The sequence below is a fragment of the Nannospalax galili genome, unplaced genomic scaffold (genome assembly GCF_000622305.1).
Source record: "Nannospalax galili isolate Female #2095 unplaced genomic scaffold, S.galili_v1.0 scaffold735, whole genome shotgun sequence".
Lineage (NCBI taxonomy): Eukaryota > Metazoa > Chordata > Mammalia > Rodentia > Spalacidae > Nannospalax > Nannospalax galili.
The window spans coordinates 1,644,645-1,664,166 of record NW_008337053.1 but is presented as its reverse complement, the minus strand read 5'-3'; the positions used below and the strand labels follow the sequence as shown (position 1 = coordinate 1,664,166).

General features: G+C 39.4%; 1 long non-coding RNA gene across 1 annotated transcript; it reads right to left on the bottom strand.

The window, feature by feature from the left end:
* Positions 1-7,506: 7,506 nt before the first annotated feature.
* LOC115070146 lies at positions 7,507-19,054 on the bottom strand. The gene is made up of 5 exons (XR_003849352.1): positions 18,972-19,054; positions 15,269-15,366; positions 12,184-12,231; positions 10,421-10,473; positions 7,507-10,291 (listed from the first exon to the last, which is right to left on the bottom strand). It is a non-coding gene; the product is annotated as an uncharacterized LOC115070146 (long non-coding RNA).
* Between the last annotated feature and the right edge of the window lie 468 nt (positions 19,055-19,522).

Below are 19,522 nucleotides of genomic sequence, written 5' to 3'. Positions count from 1 at the left end.
CCTCGTTTAGTTTCCTGGTATCTAGTCTCCCTCCCTCCCACTCAGATAAGGTTATATAAGAAATTAGAAGCTAAGATACCCATGAGAAAAAAATATGGTGTTTGTCTTTCTGAGCCTGTGTTGTATCACTTAATATTAGCATTTTCCAGTTCCAGCCATTTCCTGTGAATTACATAATCTATTTTTTCATGGCTGAATGAAATGCCATTGCATATATTGTAGCACATTTTCATTATTCATTCATTTATTGGTGGACATCTGGGCTGATTCCATTCCCTTGTTAAAGTGAAGACAGCAGCAACGAACATGGATGAACAAGCATCTCCTTTTGCTCAGGGTTCCTTTGGCTCTCTGAAGTCTTTAGTGCTCTCAAAATGAATTTTGCAATTGCTTTCTCTGTGCCTGAGAGGACGAAGGTATTTTGATGGTTACTGTATTGAATATATATGTTGTTTTGGTAGGATGGCCATTCTCACAATATTGATTTTTCTAATCCAAGAGCATGGGAGGTCTTTCTATCTTCTAGTGTCTTCTTTAATTTCTTTATAAAAAATTTATTGAATTCTTGTGTATTTCATACAGAATATCTCAACCAATCTTAATCATCTTTATATCCCCTTCCCCACTGGCACCCTCCCAAAGCCCTCCCACCTAAATTCATACATTCTGTCTTTTGTGTTGAGGCCTACTGTGTCAAGTGAGTGCCCCAAGATGTTCCTCAGTGCGAGTTCATCTATTTCTTTATTGTTCTAAAAATTTCATTGTACAAGCCTTTCACTTCCTTGATTAGTTTATTTCTGGGTTTTGTGTGTTTTGTTGAGGCTATTGTGAATGGAATTGTTTCTCTGATTTCTTTCTTAGTATGATAAATCATCATTATATAAGAAGGCTAAATCCTGCCACTTTGCTGGATGTGTTTATCAGTTTTAAAATTTTTCTTGGCCTTTTCGAGGCCTCTTACGTAGGGAATCAAATCATTAGCAAATAAGGACTCTGACATCTTCCTTTCCTCTTTGTGTTCTTTTATTTGCTTCTCATTTTTCTTGCTGTAGGTAAGACTTCAGGTACTATATTGAATAAGAGTGGAGAAAATGGTCACCCTTGTCTCGTTTCTGATTTGAGTGGCAACACTTTGAGTTTTCTATCCCATTTAATATAGCATTGGCCATAGGTTTACCATATATAGCTTGTTATCTTGACATTCCTTTGTTCCTCCTGGACTTTTTGTTTCTTCTGGACTTTTATTATGAAGGAATATTGGATTTTAGCACAAGTTTTTTCTCCATCTTGTAAAATGATCATGTGGTTTTTGTTGTTGCACCTCCTTATGTGATATTTTATATTTATTGATTTCCATGTGTGTTGAAACATTTCTGCATCCCTGGATAAAGCCTTAATCATGAAGAGTAATCTTGATGTTTTCTTGATTTTGTTTTACAAGTATTTTGCTGAGAAATTTTTGTGATTATGTTCATTATGGATATTGATTTATATTTTCTTTTGTGTGAGTGTTTAATTTTGGTAGCAGGATAATATCTATTTCATAAAGAGTTTGGTGGAATTCCTTCCTTTCCCATATTATAGAATAGTATGAGAAGCATTGGTATTAGTTCTTGTTTAAAAGTTCAGTAAAGTTCAGCAATGTGTCATCCTGGCCTGGAGATTTATTTATTGTATCTAATCACTGCTTCCTCTAGAACTCTTTAAATCGTTTGTCTCATGTTAGTTTAATTTTGGTAGATCATATGAAACTGAAAATTCACATTTTTAAGAAATATGTTTGGAATATATGTTTTTAAGATACGTCTTAGTGATTTTCTGAATTTCATCAGTGTCTGTCCTAATGACTTCCTTTTCATCTCAAATTTAACTCATTTGGGTCTTCTCCACCTGTTGGTTAGTTTGACTGAGGACTGGTCAATCTTGCCTGTCTTTTCAAAGAACACACTTTTTCTTTCATTGATCCTTTGTACTTTTCCCCCTATCATTTCTATTTCATTAATTTCAACTCTGATCTTAGTTATTTCTTCTCATCTAATGATTTTGACATTGGTCTTTTCTTGTTTCTCCAAGGCCCTAACGTGTATTATGAAGTTATTTATTTGGGATATTTCTAATTTCTTAGTGCAGGCATTTGGAGAGATAAATTTCCTTTAGGACTGCTTTCATTATATCTTATAGATGAGTATGTTTTCATTTCCATTTGTCTCTAGGAAGCTCTTGATTCCTCCATTGACCCATTCCTCATTCAATGGTGTGTTATTTAATCTCCACAAGTTTGTGAGTGTACCATAGTTTTTGTTTCTACATTGTGATCAGGTAGACTACAAGGGAGTATTTCAATTTTCCCACATTTGTTAAGATTGACTTTGTCTCATAATATGTGGTTTATTTTAGAGAAAGTTCTGTGGGCTGCTGAGAAAAAAATGTGTATTGCACGGTGTTGGATGGAATGTTCTGTAAATGTCTGTAAGTGCATTTGATCAATGATGTCATTTAATTCATATTTTTATTGTTTATTTTTCAGTCGAGTGAACCATTAGTTGATGAGAGGGGGACACTGAGGTTCCCCACTGTTATTGTGCTGGAGGTGACCTGTGACTTTATCTCTAATAGCATTTATTTTATGAAATTAGGTGCCCCTGTATTTAGAATATATCTTTAAAATTGTAATATCCTCTCGATACATTGTTCCTTTAATCAATATAAATGAACTTTATCTCTTCTGACTTAAGCTAAAAGTCTATTTTTTCAGATATTAGAACAGCAAACAATGCCTGCTAACTTTCTAGTTTCATTTGCTTAAAATATATATATTTTTTATCACTTCACAGTTAAGTACTGTCTGTCTTACATGGTGGGGTGTGTTTTTTAGATCCAAGTAGCAGCTGGATCTTGTCCTTTAATACAATCTGTTAGTCTGTCCTTCTTTGTGTGTTTTAAAAAATTACTCTTGGGGCTGGAAAGATGGGCTCAGCAATTTGGAGCACTGACTGACTGCTCTTGCAGAAGATCTGGGTTTGGTTTCTAGCACCTACATGGCATCTAGCAACCATCTGTAACTCCAGTTCCAGGGGATCTGATGCCCTCTTCTGACCTCCATGGGCATTGCACAGGTGCATTTATACATATGCAGGCAATATACTTACACACATAAAATAAAAATACTAAATATTTTTAAAAATAAAAACATACTTTTACAAATCGATATATATATATAATTCACTTTGATCATGCTTTCACAAATCGATTGTATATATATATATTGAATGCACTTTGATCATGCTCTCACAAATCGATTATATATATATGTGTGTGTGTGTGTGTAAAATGCACTATGATCATGCTCTCACAAATCGATTATATATATATGTGTGTGTGTGTGTGTAAAATGCACTATGATCATGCTCTCACAAATCGATTATATATATATGTGTGTGTGTGTGTGTAAAATGCACTATGATCATGCTCTCACAAATCGATTATATATATATGTGTGTGTGTGTGTGTAAAATGCACTATGATCATGCTCTCACAAATCGATTATATATATATGTGTGTGTGTGTGTGTGTGTGTGTAAAATGCACTTTGATCATGCTCTCATTATCCTCTCTTCTTCCCCTCCCACTCCCACAAAATCACTTCTACCCAACAGGCCCCTTCTTTTTCCATTTTACCTTTTCTCTTTGGTTGTCCGTGGTCCCCTACGTTTAAGTAAGGCTTCTTTCATGAGCACAGGGGAGTGTTATTTACTTGAGTAAGGGCACCCTCCCACAGTGACCACTAAGAGATATATGACTCTCCCTCTCCAGCAAATATTAGCAGCCTATAACGCCTCAGGGTGGGATGGGCCTCATGGACCTCTGCCCTGTCCATGGTGGGATGTTGATGGTCCCAGTCTTGTGCAGGTTTTGTTCAGGTAGCTGCTATGGGTTCCTGGGTGCAACAGCAATGCCATGTTCAGAAGACACCTTGCCATGGCTCTCCTTCCTGTTCCCCAGCTCCTACACTCTCCACCCACTCTTCTGTGATGCCCCCTGGGTCTTGGGGGCAGGATGTGTGTGCTGGTGCTCTCCACACACTCCCTGCTCCTGGCGAGCCTTTCCCCTGAGCTTTCTGTCTGCTTGATTGTCATTTGTTTCTCTTCAGTATTTCTCTTCATTCAATTCTATTTTCATCTATTTTCATATTCTGAATTCTATTTATTCAGCCATTTTTGTGCTTTTGGAATTCATTCAGGAGTTTATACAAGTCTTCTTTTACTTCTTTCAATGTATTTACAAATGGTTTTTTGATCTATTTTTTCTAGAGCTTTTAAATAAACTCTAGAAATGAAAGCATCTAGGCGCTCACTGGAGTACTTGTAGGACTGGCGATATTTGGAGGAGACATATTGTCTGGGTTTTTTTTTTTGTGTTACTTGTGTTTTTGTGCTGGGATCTGCCCATCTGGTTAGCTCATTGATTACGTTTTCTTTTTCTTTCTTTCTTTCTTTTTTTTTTTTTAACTCAGATCATTTTTCTTCTTTCAGTTGAGGTATTTGCAGCATTTCGGAGACACAAGGTTGTAGCAGGTTTGAGGTGATGTTTTCCTCTTTTAGACCATTGTTCATGGCACCAGGCTCTATCACCAGAACTCTACTTTGAGTTCAGAGCTTCTGCAACAGCAGTCACTATCCAATAGTAAATCTATTATGAAAATAGAGTATCCGCTGGCTTCGAAACAGTCACTCCTTAAGTACCAATTGTTTGGGGGAATAAGTAGCACTGTGAGTATCAGCATATTAGTTATTGTATGCGTGAAGAAAATAAAGAGAAAGAAGAAAGGGATCAGTGATCAGTATTAACTTGCTGGGTAGGATGTAGGGGAGGGGAGCATACATAGAGAGGGAATTGGTAGAGACAATAAAGTGTGTTAGGAAGATTTGTGAGTTTGAATTAAGGATAGACTGAAAAGAGAAGGATAGCATATCTCAGGAGGTTGAGCCACAGAGACCCTAGGGCAGCCCTTGTTCTTTGGGAAAAGTAAAAGAAATATGAAAGGGTAGTGAGAGAAGACTAAGCCGAGGCATGCATAAGTGAGAGATGGGGTGGCCTGCTATGGGGGTCTTGGGTACTATCTAAGTAAGGAGTAGCTATGGTGGGACAAAGAACAGGTTAGAGACTGGCTGTGGAACCAGATACTTGGTATGCTTCTGGAACTGAGGGTGACCTAGGGACGGGGCTGATGTTTTGCAACTCTCCTTTATCACAAATGGAGAAAGGAGTTGGGGCTAAGTCTCCACATGTTTCCAACCTCAGGCGGTGACAAAGAGTTCCAGTCAAAGTATTGATGGACTCCCTAACTTCAGATGGGGCCAGAGCTGGGGCCAAATTACCTTGAGCTTCCTATAACTCAGATGGTGATAGGGAGTTGGGGCCCAAATCTCAGCATGTTCCTTACCTCAACTGGTACTGGAAGTAGGGGCCTTACCTCAGGTCATCTGTGGAACTGAGTCCACTAATCCTTAGTTATTGAAAGGTGTGTATTCATTTCTGTTCTTTTTCTGACTGTAATACTTCTTGTTTTCCTATTTATTTCTTGCTTTACCTCTTATTTGAGAGTGGTCCACTCTTCCATGGATGTGTTTGTCTTTTTCTTCAGTCCAGAGAACTCCTTCAAGTGTCTTCTGCAGAGCTGGCTTAGTGGTCATAAATTCCTTAAGCCTGTTTTGACCATGGAACGTTTTTCTTTACCCTTCAATTATGATTGATAGTTTTGCTGGGGCACAATAGTCTGGTTGGCAGTCACTATCTTCCAAAACTTGAAAAACATCGTTCTAAGTCCTCTTGGCTTTTAAAGTTTCTGTTGAGCAGTTCTGATGAGAATGCTTTTATATGTCACATGGCAATTCTCCTTTGTTGCTTTCAAGGTATTTTTTGGTTCTGAATATTCAGTGGCTTAATTCTACTATGAGGAGTGGTAGAATTATATATTCTACCTTTTCTGTCTTATATATTTGGTGTTCTAAGTGGCTCCCATATCTAGACAGGCATTTCTTTGCCTAAGTTAGGGAAATTTTCAGTCATGATTTCATTGAAATTCTTTTTATGTGTTTGGAAAGGAATTATTCTTTTATACCTGTGATTCTCAGATTTATCTTTTCATAGAGTTAGAAACATCTTGAAAGTCTAGCTTGAACTTTTCAAATTATTTACCTTTTTCCTTGATAGCATGTTCTAATTTTTCTCTTTGTCGTCAAGCTCAGATACTCTTTCCTCCCTTTGGTCCATTCTATTGGTCAATTTTTCCATAGAATTTTTCCTTTGACTATGTTTTTCATTTCAAGTAGTATAGTTTGGATTTTCTCCAGTATTTCTATCTCTTTATTGAATTCTTGTTTCGTATTACGTATCAGTTCCCTTATTTCACTCATCTGCTTGCTTGTGATCTGGACTGAATGAAGGGAGAGGGCTTGTGCGTGCATGCATTCATCCTCTCTGCTTCTCACTGTGGACATGACTACTTCATGCTCCTGCTGCCTAAGTTCCTGCTGCCTTGACTTCTCCACAGTGGTGGCCTGTATCCTGAACTGTGAGCTAAAACAAACCGTTTCTCCCCTAAATTGCTTTTGTCAGGGAATTTTATCACTGCCCCAGCAAGAAACTAGGGCATCAAACAAGCCTGAATACCTTCCCTAGAGCCCATGGCGGAAGGAGATAGCTAACTACTTAGAGCTATCTTCTGATCTCCACATGTGCACACCTGAAATCACACCCCCCCCACAAAACCATAATAATACAATAAGAGTTTATTCTTTGAATTCTTAGAACATACTTATAGCCCCTTTTATAGTTCTTTTTCTGGAATATAACCTAATTCACTAAGTTTTGGAGGTATTAAGTTGCCTTTGCTTTTGCATTGAGACTTGAGCATCTGGAGCTAGGGCACTGATTGAATTTATTTAATTCTTACTTATTTTCACCCACCTGTATTCTCTCAGAGTGTTTACCCTGTTTGTGAGGTACTAGGTTGTTATTGCCAACCTGACAGGCAGAGTTAGAGCCTCCCAAGTATACAGAGCTCCTGGGGACAAGCCTCCTGCACACTGTATAACAGATTGTCAATAAGATTAACAGTAGAGATATAGAGGTTATTAGGCAGTGTCTAACCATCTGAGTTAGTGTCCTAGTTTGTTTCTTCATTGCTGTGACAAAACACTCTGACCACTACCAACTTGGGGAGGAAAGGGTTTATTCAGCTTAGATCTCCCAGGTCGCAGTTCGTCAGGGAGCCCAAGGTAGGAAACCTGGAAGCAGGAGCTGGAGCCATGGAGGCCATGGAGGAACACTGCTTACTGACTTGCTCTCCTGGCCCCTGCTCAGCCTGCTTTCTTATGCAACACAGGTCCACCTGCCCTGGGGTGGCACCACCCACAGTGGGTTGGGCCCTCCCACATCACTCATCAAGAAGATGCCCTCAGACATGGCCACAGGCCAGTCCAATAGAGGAAATTCCCCAACTGAGGCTCCCTCAACCCAGGTGTGTCAAGATCCCCGAGATCCCCTGGGCAGATGGCTGGGAGGAGCCTGACGGGCACAGGGCTTTCACGCTGGGGTGGGCAGTGGGTTCTTGGCATTCCATGTGAAGCCTGAGACCTAGAAGACCCAGTGTGCTCTCCTGTGAGTTCTTTGGCTGCGGGAGATGTGTCAGGCCTGGACTGTTTCTGCCTCTACCTATCTTGGTCTCTGCACAGCTCTGAAAAGATGCTATTCAGATCATCCTCGGACTGCTTGACCAGCAGAACTGCTCAGGAAAGGTTTTAAACAAAACTCTTGTGAATGATTTTCTCCAAACAATGCCACTTTCATGTAATAACTACCAGAAAGGAATAAATTAATTGGGACCATGATTAGGTGATTTGGGGACCATTATAAACTTATTCAACTGACAGGAATGAATGTGGTCCATTAATGACTGGTCCTGCCCCACTGCTGACAATATTTCCCACCTAGCATTTTAGACCAAATTCTACTTTACAATACTTATATAAAAAAATACCTGGTTTTCTTTATAAGGTGCCTACTTGGTATGAATTAGATAAGAAACAATAAGCTTTTAAAGTCAAGTAAAAAGATGCCATAAAACAGATCCATATATGGGGGTGTGGAATATGACTTTGCTGAGGCCATGAGTGATACAAGGTAAGCATCTTCTCTCGCCCTCAAGGAGCTTCTAATTTCTGATTTCTCAACTGGGCAATGCATACACCACATTTGTGGAATCTGAGATGTTATCCTTTAAAAGGTACACCATGGGGGCTGGTTAAGGGAACTTGCTATGCAAGCATGAGGACCTGAGTTCAGATCCCCAGCACACATATAGCATGCTGAGCATGGTCATGCATGTCTGTCACCCAGCATTAGTGCATTGAGACAGGCAGATCTTGAGAGCTGACTGTCCAGCTAGCCTTGCCTCAATGGCTAGCTTCTGGTTCAGTGAGACCCCTGTCTCAAGGTGACAATGTGGAAATTGATAAGAGAAAGACACTTGACATCCTGGTATGGTCTCTGTATGTGCATACATGGGCATGTAGAGCCACACTCACATATATGTACCATACACACAAAAGATGAATCATTAATCTATAGACTACTTGAAAACAAGAAAACAGTTTCAATTAGAGTTATAATATTACCATTGGATGTAACATTTATTCTCAGTTTCAGATATGAAAAAATATGAAATATGGTACTAGATAATAGAAATTTAAAAAATGTTTGGTAAAAATGACAATATGGCAACAACTAATTGAAGACATTCGAGGGGGATAATAGTTTCAATAGTCATTGGGGGCAGAAAATGTTTCTTTGAGGAAGAACATTTGAATGCTCTCCCTCACATGCAGATCCTAGCCTATAACGTACATGTGTTTATGTATAAATAGGTGCAAGGGTGGGCAAAGTATAAAGGAGGGTAATATTAGGTGATGAGGAAGAACGAAATGTAGGCAAAAGTTCATGGAGGATAGAAAGCTGTTTATTCCTTTTTCTAGTTTCAACTCCATCCTAGTTTTTTTTTCTTTGTTTTGCATGGTGGATAAATGAATTCAGCTTTCTGAATATTAAAGTAGCAAGAATCATAATAAAGACAAATAGATAATAAGTAAATAAAAAGTAGTTGCTAGTGAAAGTATGAAACCCTAAATGAAGCTTCATGGCTTCCGAATGGCCGTTTTACCTGTGCTGAAGTTCACAGAGTTGTGCAGGGTTTGGGTCTGGGCAAGTGTTTGAGGGCTTCCTTAAGTCAGGTATGTGATTATTTTTATTTGTGAGTTAGTTGGAATAAAATGATTTTAATTAAAATCATTTACTTGTGTCTTCTTTTTTTTTTTTTTTTTTTGCCACACATCCTCCCAAAAGGAATGAGAAAGTTACATACTGGTTGATTCCAGTTTTAGTTTTGTGGGGGAAGGCAGAGCAGTGTAGTGCTCTGGAGCCAATAGATCTGGATCATCCCAGTCTACTTAGGACAAATTCTTTAAGCATCATTTCAAGCTCTTCTTTTTGAAAAAAAAAAAGTGTGTGTGTGTGTGTGTGTGTGTGTGTGTGTGTGTGTGTGTGTATTGTATGCATGTGTCTGGGTGGGTGAGTGTGAGCCCCAGGATGCTGAGTTATAAATCTGTACTGCTGTGCCCAGCTTTCTACTTGGAGGCTGGGAATTCAAACTAGGGTCCTCATGCTTATGTAGCAAGTACCAGCGAGCCATCTCCCCAGCCTCTAAATTCTACGTTTCTTATAAATCTGACTGGAATAGTAATCTTACCTATCAGAGTTGGATCCTATGAGGATGAATGAAATCGTGTGTGTGGCAAAAAACTTGACATATACCAGGCTCGTAAAGAAAGCTGAACAAATCCATGGTATTGTCACCTGAAGACCAACCACAGGTTTATAGCCCAGGAAACTACATTGAATTTGCCCCAAAGGAGGTCTTTGTTTTGGAAAATGTTGACTCAGAGAGGTTAGATAGAGCTGGATTATTAGACACATTGAGGCTCTGTGGGTTCTGAAGAGAAGGCCCCAGGGATGACTGCTAGAAGACCTAGATTTCTCAAATTTGAGAATCTAATGAAAGACTAGTATATTCTATTGAATAGTAGAGATCATAATCCCATTTGTCCCCTCCTCTGTATCCATAGGTGACAGGTGGCAGGACATCGGGATACTTAGGGTATGTATGATCAGCAAATATCCAGGCTTTCAAAGCAGCGACTTCTGCCTCTAGTTACTTAGCGTCTGGCCAGCACAACTGTATCAGTAAAGAAAGCCAGATATCAATAGTGACAACATTGAAGTCATGAAAATAATAGCATCTATCAGGGATTAAATATCAGGTCCTTCTCTGTTACTCAGACCAGGTAAGATCTAAGGTACTTACCAGATCCAAGCAATGAGACAGCATGGAACAAGCAGTGTGGAGGTTCTGGGCCCCTATAAATAGATGTGGAAAGGTAAACAAATGCATTAGTTCTTGTATCTCAGTTCTGTGAAGCAAATCCACAGCTACTGATTAATTCTCTCATTTGATGTAATGATGGTCATGATCATCAGCTTATTCTGAATAAGTATTAATGAGGGATGTGTGTCTGTCTATCACAAACTGCCTATATGGCTCTTGTGCATACCCCGTTTGTTCCCAACTCTCTCCTTTTACCTACACTGTTTATTTCTTAATTAGTTTTCCTGAGACTGAAATCAAGGATATCAGGCTTCAGCCACCAAACACTATTCTGAACTGGATACCTAGACTTACCAACCACACTCACCACAGTATCAGGGAATTTCACTGGAGACTTTCTCTATGATAGTGTCATGTACTGCCAGAGGCATTCAAGGGGAGCCTCTCCTTACTGGAGGAGACCACGAGTAGTTTACCTTCATGTTCTTTCCTCTGGTGGCTCTTAAGAGGAACTGTATTTTTCTGAGTATCAGTAGTGATGGTTGAGATGGTTATGGTGTGGTTGGTTAGTCTTGAGTGTTCTCTTTCACCATGATCTGTAGTCTTATGACCACCTAACATCCCCTTCTCTACCGCTATTTCTCTTCTGAGTTGCCCATATTTATGCCCCTTTAAAAGGGTTGCATGTGATACCCCTGCTCTAGTTACTTTCTATTGCTGTGATAAAACACTGACCAAAACAAACTTGGAGAGAAAAGGGTTCATTGTATCTTACTTTTCCAAGTGATGGCCCATCGCTGAAGGAAGCCAGAGCAGGAACTTAAACAGGGCAGAAACCTGGAGGCAGGAACCACCCACTAAGGAATGCTGTGCCCAGCCTGCTTTCTTATACAACCCAGAACCTCTTGCCCAGGGGTGGCACCACACACAATGGACTGGGCCCCTCCCATATAACTCAACAATCTAGAAAACACCTCACAGACATGGCCACAGGCCAGTCTGGAAGAGGAAATTCCTCAAATGAAGTTCCCTCTTCACAGGCGTGTCAAGTTGACAGCTCAAACTATCCAGCACACTCTTGCATTCTACTTGATGTAGGAATCACCTCGCAATAAGCTGACAGCTGGCAGCCAGCCTCTGCCAGTTTTCTCAGGGATGCTGTTCTTGCAAGCTCAAGATAGCAGATGGCCTGATTGGATAACCCCATTGCTGAGGACACTCCTTTTGATCTGAGATCGGTTTCATCATCACTATCCATTTCCTGCTTCTGGCCTTTGGGAAGAGACAATAAATCTCACATTTACTGACTTCCTGTAATCGTTAAAGCAATCTTCGAGTTTGAATAGTTTCTAATCTTTAATAGTCCCTGCTCTTTCCTGGGGCTACTGGGAGAAAGTACCTTAAGACTATCAAAATAAGGAAAAAGAGAAACCAAGGGAAAAGGGTGATGGAAACTGTTTCCAAGTCCCAGAAAACTGAAATTCAAATAGTAAAGGAGTGTGGTGTACAATCCTCAGGGTTCTTGGCATAAAAGGTGATGAACAAATGCCAGCAACAAAACAAAAAAATGATCCCACGGTAAGAGGAGAGCCTTGAGGGTCAAGGGGAGACTTTACAATGGCCCATGATTCAAAACAAAAACAAGGTTGTAGGAAGAAATGAGAGGGAATCCACACTGTACCTCCACAAAAAGGAGGAGAGAAAACAGGGTACCACTGTCACTGGAAAGCTCGTTCACTTACCCAAAGGACTGCTTAGCAAAGACATTCCTTCCAAACATATTTCCCCATCTGGAAAACAGGCATTGAGGGACATTCCTTGACAGGCTGTGGATGTGGCTAGGTCAAAGTATTATCTCACTCAGTCATAGCAACCCAATGAAGTAGGTACCATTATTTTCCCCTTTATGTTATATAACTTGCTCAGATAGACAATGGAAGTTCTTGTATTCAATTCTTAGAGCCTGCTTCTCTTACGGCATGTACTCTCAACCTAACACCATCTTTCAAAGACTCTTAGGGCATAGATTCAATCTTTATAGTTCCCAGTGGATTAGCTTTGAAGCATAAATATACATACTCCTCTTGAAAGTTCTTTTTATTGAATTTCCAGAGGTATTAGACATCCTATGGTATTCCTTTTCAAGTTTTACTTTTTTCAAATTTCAACCTATTATTCAGCATAAGGAAGGAAATATGTTATTTTCTTCCAAAGTTGCTGTATTTTCTTTTGTTTTTCTGGTAGAAATACAGCTCTTGCCTTGAGAGCGCCAGCCGGCAAGTGCCAGTCGTGGTCTGTGGAGCCTGAAGACACAGTGCTAGAACTAATCACTGTCAATTCTCCTATGCAGGTTGCTTTTCCCTACATTGCCTTCCAAATTCTTCAGCATCCATACTACAGTGGCAGTCCACTATCTGCAGTTTCGTTTCCCATGTCTCAGTTACACATGGTTAACCATCACCCAAAACTGTTAATAGAAAAACTCGCAATTTATAAGTTTTAAACTTGCACATAGGTCTGAGTAGTATGCTGAAATCTGAGAAGCTCTTGCTCCATCTTGTCTAAATGTCGATCATCCTTTCTACCAGTATATACATGCTGAGCATGCAAACTGCCCAATGACAATTGAATTTTCATATTCATATAACTTTATACTCCAATTTATTATTAAAATCATCTGATTTCATTAGTTATTATTGTTAATTTCTTACTGCACATAATTTATGAATTAACCTTTATCATAGATATGTTTGCATAGGCAAACAACAGTATAGATAGACTTGGCTCTCAGCATAATTTCAAGTATTCACTGGTGGTGTTGACATATATGCCTCAAAGACTAAAGTCATCTTAATCCAGACTGGCCAGAGGAGGAGACTACGAACTCTAAAGTTTAGCACTGGAGCTTTGGAAGGTCAGTGGTGGCTGGCTTTCAGTTTTCTGTGGAGAAAATTAGCAGACAAATCTGCTATTTCTAATCTATCTCAAGATACTAGATTTTTGTTTTAAATGTGATCATAGGAATTTTGAATGGATAAATGGTCTTCCAGAAAGAAATTTCAATACCGATGATCCATTTATCACACAGAGAATCGTCAAAACTTATATGCCTATCTTACGCCAAGAAATCAGTTTGGACATTGCAAATTATTTACTATAAAATTTCTTCACATTTTTCTATCTTACTGTTCTGGCCAACACTTTTGACCTGTTACTAGTGTTCTTACCCTTTCTTAAATCTCTAAACAGTCAAACCAGAAACCTGCCATATTTAGGAATTTGCAAAGGTATTCTGTGACTCCCTCAGGATCTCTTGAATAAGGACAGTGCCTTTAAGCAAGAACTTCTGTGTCCTTGTAACTGGATACCTGTGGAGTAGAAGCTAGGCATGTTTGTCAACCTTAGTTGCTGCGTCTACACTTCATTTCCTTAGGTATACCTCTGCAATCACACTTGTTGCATGTGTGATAATTACGTATTTGCAAGCCTGTCTGTGCCTCTAGAGAGAGAAGCCCTATAGGAAAGGATCCACAAGTTGTCTTTGAATTTCCAGTGTATTGCACAGTTTCTGGCAGAAAATACATTGTCAAAATACTTGCTAAGTGAAAGAATGATTGTGATTCAGACTTATTGTTGAAACAAAAGTTCTGTTCTGCACAAAGCATTGACGTGGTCTTTCTGGCAATGTTGGACTTGGAAAACTCATATCCAGTTTAACCAAGGATGCTGGAATACTGTGCTGACCACATCCTGAGGATAAATTCTATAGTTCCATGGCTTTAATCATTTTTCTGGTGTACATCTGGCATGTAGGAAAACCCCACAGCAGTAACCGAGCCCTTAAAAATACCTTATTGACTAAACCATGTGTATGGAAAGTCTATTTTAAACCATGTACGTGGAAGGTCTAGCTTAAATATGCTTCAGTCTTTTGGGATTTAGGTAGCTGTTTCCCCTCTGACTAATAAAGTATTGTTCCTTGGCTATGACTTTTATATTTACATATTCCCCAGCCTTGGTTAACTTTACTTGTTTATATTTTATCATTGTTTATTCTAACCATTCATTTTGGAAGCCTCTTTGAATATTTTTGAAACCAAGGTGGGATCTGACTAAATAAATAGAAGGCACTGCTATGTTATGGGCATGCCACCAGGATTCACACTGGAGACTCTGAGGGAGGAATGGAGAAGTCTGTCCTTCCCACTGGTGTCTCCTGGTCCATCTGTGATCATAGATCATCCAATTCATTATTGCTTTTGTTTCTATTAATTCATATAGATAGTTGGGGATTATTCCTTTAAAGCTTGAAACTGTAATGTTTTTTGCTTTATTTTTTTCTAAAATGGTAATTTAATCATGACACTAAAAGAAAGAAAGAAAGAAAGAAAGAAAGAAAGAAAGAAAGAAAACCAAACCCCCAAACCCCCATAGCCAGGCCTTCTCAACAATTTTTTTTCCAGTTCATCCAGGGACTGGATGGCTTGGTGGTTAAAAGCACTGGCTCCTCTTGCAGCAGACCTGGGTTTGAGTCCTAGCACTCACATGGTGGCCAACAACTATCTGTAACTCCAGTTCCAGGAGATCTGATGCCTTCTTCTGACCTCTGGGGGCATTGCACAATATGGGTGCACCCATCTACATATAAGCATTACATTCATATCCATAAAATAAAAATAATAAATAAATAAATTTTTAAACACCAGTTCTTTCCAACTCCCAAAGTATTGCTAGGTTTTGTTCTGAAATATTGTAGGGCCAGGACGCCTCATTATAAAGTAGTAAATTCTTGAAAAAAAACAACAAACAAAGCAGACAGCTGCATACCTGAGATCAGCATCAAACATTGTCTGGGCTCTCACATGACTTGAGGATCAGGGAGGATACAAGCGTAGTACATGACACTGTGAACAGTCGAAATAGTCCTATACATTGGTTCAGACAGAATACCTGAGTTCATCAATAAGTTATGGGATCATGAACATTTTACTTAATTTTCCTAGACATCATTCTCTGACTCATCAACTAGAATAGATAGTGGGGCTATGGTAAGCTTCATTATCACATTCTAGAAATGCACAGAGGGGTCAATATATGTGAATCAGAAAATGTAATCCATCACATACATAGACTCAGAGATAGAAGCCATATATATATGCAGAAAGGCCTTTGACAAAATCCAACATCTCTTCATGATAAAAGTCCTGCAGAGACAAGGGAAGGAGGAACACATTTCACCATAATAGGTGCTATAAATGACAAACCTATCAGAATATCATGATAAATATAAAAAAACCTTGAATCATCCTCAATAAGATCAAGAATAAGACTAGAGTGTCTACTCACTCCTATTGGATATAGTGCTTGAAGACTTAGCTAGAGAAATAAGACAAGAACAAGAAATAAAAGAAAATGGAGAATTCAAAGTATCCCTACTTGCAGATGACATGATTCTGTAAACAAAAGACCCTAAACATCTACCAGAAAAGCTTCTAGAACTAATAAAACTCAGCAAGTGGCAGAATACAAAATTCACGCACACCTTACTATACATCAATGACAAACATGTAGGAAAAAAGTAAGAGAAACAGTCCCACAACACCACCTCAACAAGGAAAGACCTCTCCAGTGAAAACTTGAGAACATTAAAGAAGAAATCAAAGAAGATAATGCGAGATGGACATATCTCCCATGGTCGTGGATTAGATGAGTTAAAATTGTAAAATTGGCCATTCTACCAAAAGCGATCTAGGGATGCAGTGCAAAACCAATAAAAATTCTAGTACCATTCATCACAGAAACAGAAAAAAAATATCTTAAAAGTCATATTTTAAGGAAATAACACAGGAATAAACAAAGCAAAACAAACAAACAAACAAAAACCCAAAAGCTAGTCAAAGCAATCCTGAGTAAAATGCATACTGGAGCTCTCATCACCATATCTGATTTCAAGGTATATTACAGAGCCAGGGTTATAAAAACACTGTGATATTGGCACAAAGCAGGCAGATGGACTAGAAAGAGAATATGGCATTTGTCTTTGTTGGTCTGAGTTACCCCACTCAGTATATTTTCCCATCTCATACATTTTCTGCAAATTTTTTCTTTATAGCTAACAAAAATTCCATTGCACCATATTTTATTATCCACTCATTTTTTGATGGACGTTTGGACTTATTCCATTCCCTAGCTATTGTGAACATGGACATTCATGTATATCTATAATAGAGGATAGTGTCCTTAGGGTAGATGCCCAAGGGTGGTATAGCTAGGTCATATGGCAGTTCTGTTTTTAGCTTTTTGAGAAATATCCACACCGATTTCCATAGTGGTTACACTAACGTACACTCCTACCAACAATGAATAAGGTTTTCCCTTTCCCCTCGTCCACACCTGCATTCATTATTTGTTTTTCTGATGATAGCCATCCCAATTGGGGTGAGATGGAATCTCAAAGTAGCTTTAATTTGCGTTCCCCTGGTGGTTAGTGATGTTGAATACTTTCCAAATGCTTCTTAGTAATTCCTAAATAACATGTATGAAATAGTTAAAGATAAAAAAATTAAAGAGAATGAACCTTAGAAAAAAAGTTTATGGGGTTGGAGAGATGGCTCAGTGTTTAAGAGCACTGACTGCTCTTGCAAAGGACCTGGGTTCTAGTCCTAGCACCCACATGGTGGCTAACAATTTTCTGGAACTCCAGTTGCAGGGGATCTGACTCCCTCTTCTGACCTCTGCAGGCATTGCACAACACAGGTGTACTTACATACATGCACTCAAACACATAAAATAAAAATAAAAAATAAGGTTTACAAAGTAGTATCTCAGGAGTACATGTTAATAAAAGTATTATTTACCTTGGTACAAAATGATACATAAGAAAGAATTTAGGAGGCATATAGACCTGAATTAACGTGTTTCCAGTTGCATAGTTTGGAGTAAGACTTGACATCTGTAAGTTCCAGTTTTCTAGTCTCTACAATGGGTATATTAATGCCAGTATTGTAGAGCTCCCAGGAATATTGGTGGCAATATATGGGGAACATACATAGGAGTGGTGGCACACAGTGTAAGCTGAATGAGCAGAGGCTTTCACTCACTAGTCCTATAACATAGCAGTAGAAATAGTGTATGATTTAGTGCCAAACTGCCTACATCCTGTGGGTGGTATAGTATAAGTTGCACTGGGATCAGGTCCAGGACTGGAGCTGGTTATAGCTCAGCTAGTCCAGTTCTTCAACCTCCTTTGACTCTGTGTACCCATCTGCAATATAGGGAGATTGTACTCCATGTCTCTTCAAGTCCTTTTGGTTTATAATGTAGTCAAACAAACACTCTGGTCTGGAAACCAGCAGTAGTGTGCGTGTCCCTCTTGTTTTCCTTCTTAACACACTTCTCTCCTCTCATGCTAGACCCACCCAGAAGTGGATCAGAGGAGCTCCTGGACGACATTTGAAAAGTGCCCCCCTCCATCTAGAAATGCCATAACATCATAACATCATCGTTCTGTGTTTATTTAGTTTCTGATGAAGGAAATGTGCCTGTTTTATTGGAAACACCTTGTGGAAGGAGGCAAGGGCCTTTCCCCACAGTCTGGCAGCTGAGAACAGAGCTGTCAGCTCCATCTCACCTGTCCCCATAGCTGAGACAGACAAGGCCCCAAATGCTTTCTGTAAGTAAATCTTTGTGACGCTTCTTATGGACACAGTGCAGATTGAGCCCCAGCTGCTATTTCAGAACAAGGTAACTCAAACCACAGGCCTGGAGGGGAATCAAGGCAAATGTGGTTCTCCAAGAGGCAAGAGTTAGCAAGTGGCACCTTCCCATCTGAGCCATGGATTAAGAACACAGACTAGCAAATGGCCCAGTTCATAACGTAATCACAAACACCAGTCTTTAAAATGACCATGGACTTGGTTAGGCTACCTATTTTCCACAAATTGCATTTATTCTTTTTCATTCTTTAATAAACAGCTCAGGGAACTGGACATTAGAAGGTAGGTGGTACACATATGAGGAATTTCATCTGGCATCTTAGCTTTTCAGTCTGAGCTTAGGGCCAAAATTTGGAAGACAGAGGACTCCTGTGTCTGGTCTTTAAGCTCTTTCTTGGGCTCTGAAGTGAGCTTCAAAGAGACACACTGGGTGCAGAGGTGCCCATGCAGACTTGACTCGTGTATGAAAGTTTCCTGGAGGGCCCTTAACAACTGGAAAGGTAAGAGCAAGCAGCCATCTTGAAATAAAGGGCATCCCACAGAAGGTCAGGAGCCTGTGTCCTCTAGAAAACTGTCCCTGATGATTTTGCTTTTTAGATGATTTATAAATAATGTTTTCTGTGATTTATCCCAACTGAGCTTTGGCTTAGCGTGATGTTGTGGAAGTAACCAGTTAAGTCCTACCCCAGTTAGTTGGTACTACAGCTAATACCAGCAGTTTACATTCTCAGAACACAGATTCCTCATCAGTAAAATAGGAAACTTGATTCTCACAGCAAAGAACATTTCTAAGGATCATATATTTAAATAGTTACACGAAGAAGCTCTTAAGTCAGGCTCCAAACTCCCATTTATCACTTCTAGCTCTCTTGGCCTTGGACAAGTTAATACATCTTTCCCTGTTGCAGTATGGTTTTTATTTGTAAAACAGTGATAATAATAGCACTTGGCTCATAGGTGGCTTTGTGTGTCAAAGGAGTTAATGCTTGTAAGAATTTTGGAATGGTGGTTGGTACAGCGTGAGTCCTCAATAAAAGGGAGAGTTAACATTTGCTATGCATTACAGCGCTCAGCACAGTGGCTGGCATACCGCACACATCAATGACTCCTAGTTATTATGACTACTGGGTCTATTATTCACTTAGCTGAGAGAAGGATGTCTGTCCAAAAGCTCTCATTTCCTCACTCTTGACCTCCTGGTATGATTCAGACATAAGTCCCCTGAGGCGTCATCTAGTCCCTAAGGGTAGAGAAGGGAGAGCCGTGAGGATAAACCAACAGAGCAAAGATGCAGCTCAGGCAGCATGGGAGTGCTCAGGCCCAGGATCATCTGACCTTTCCAGAATGAAGAGAAACCACAGCAGCC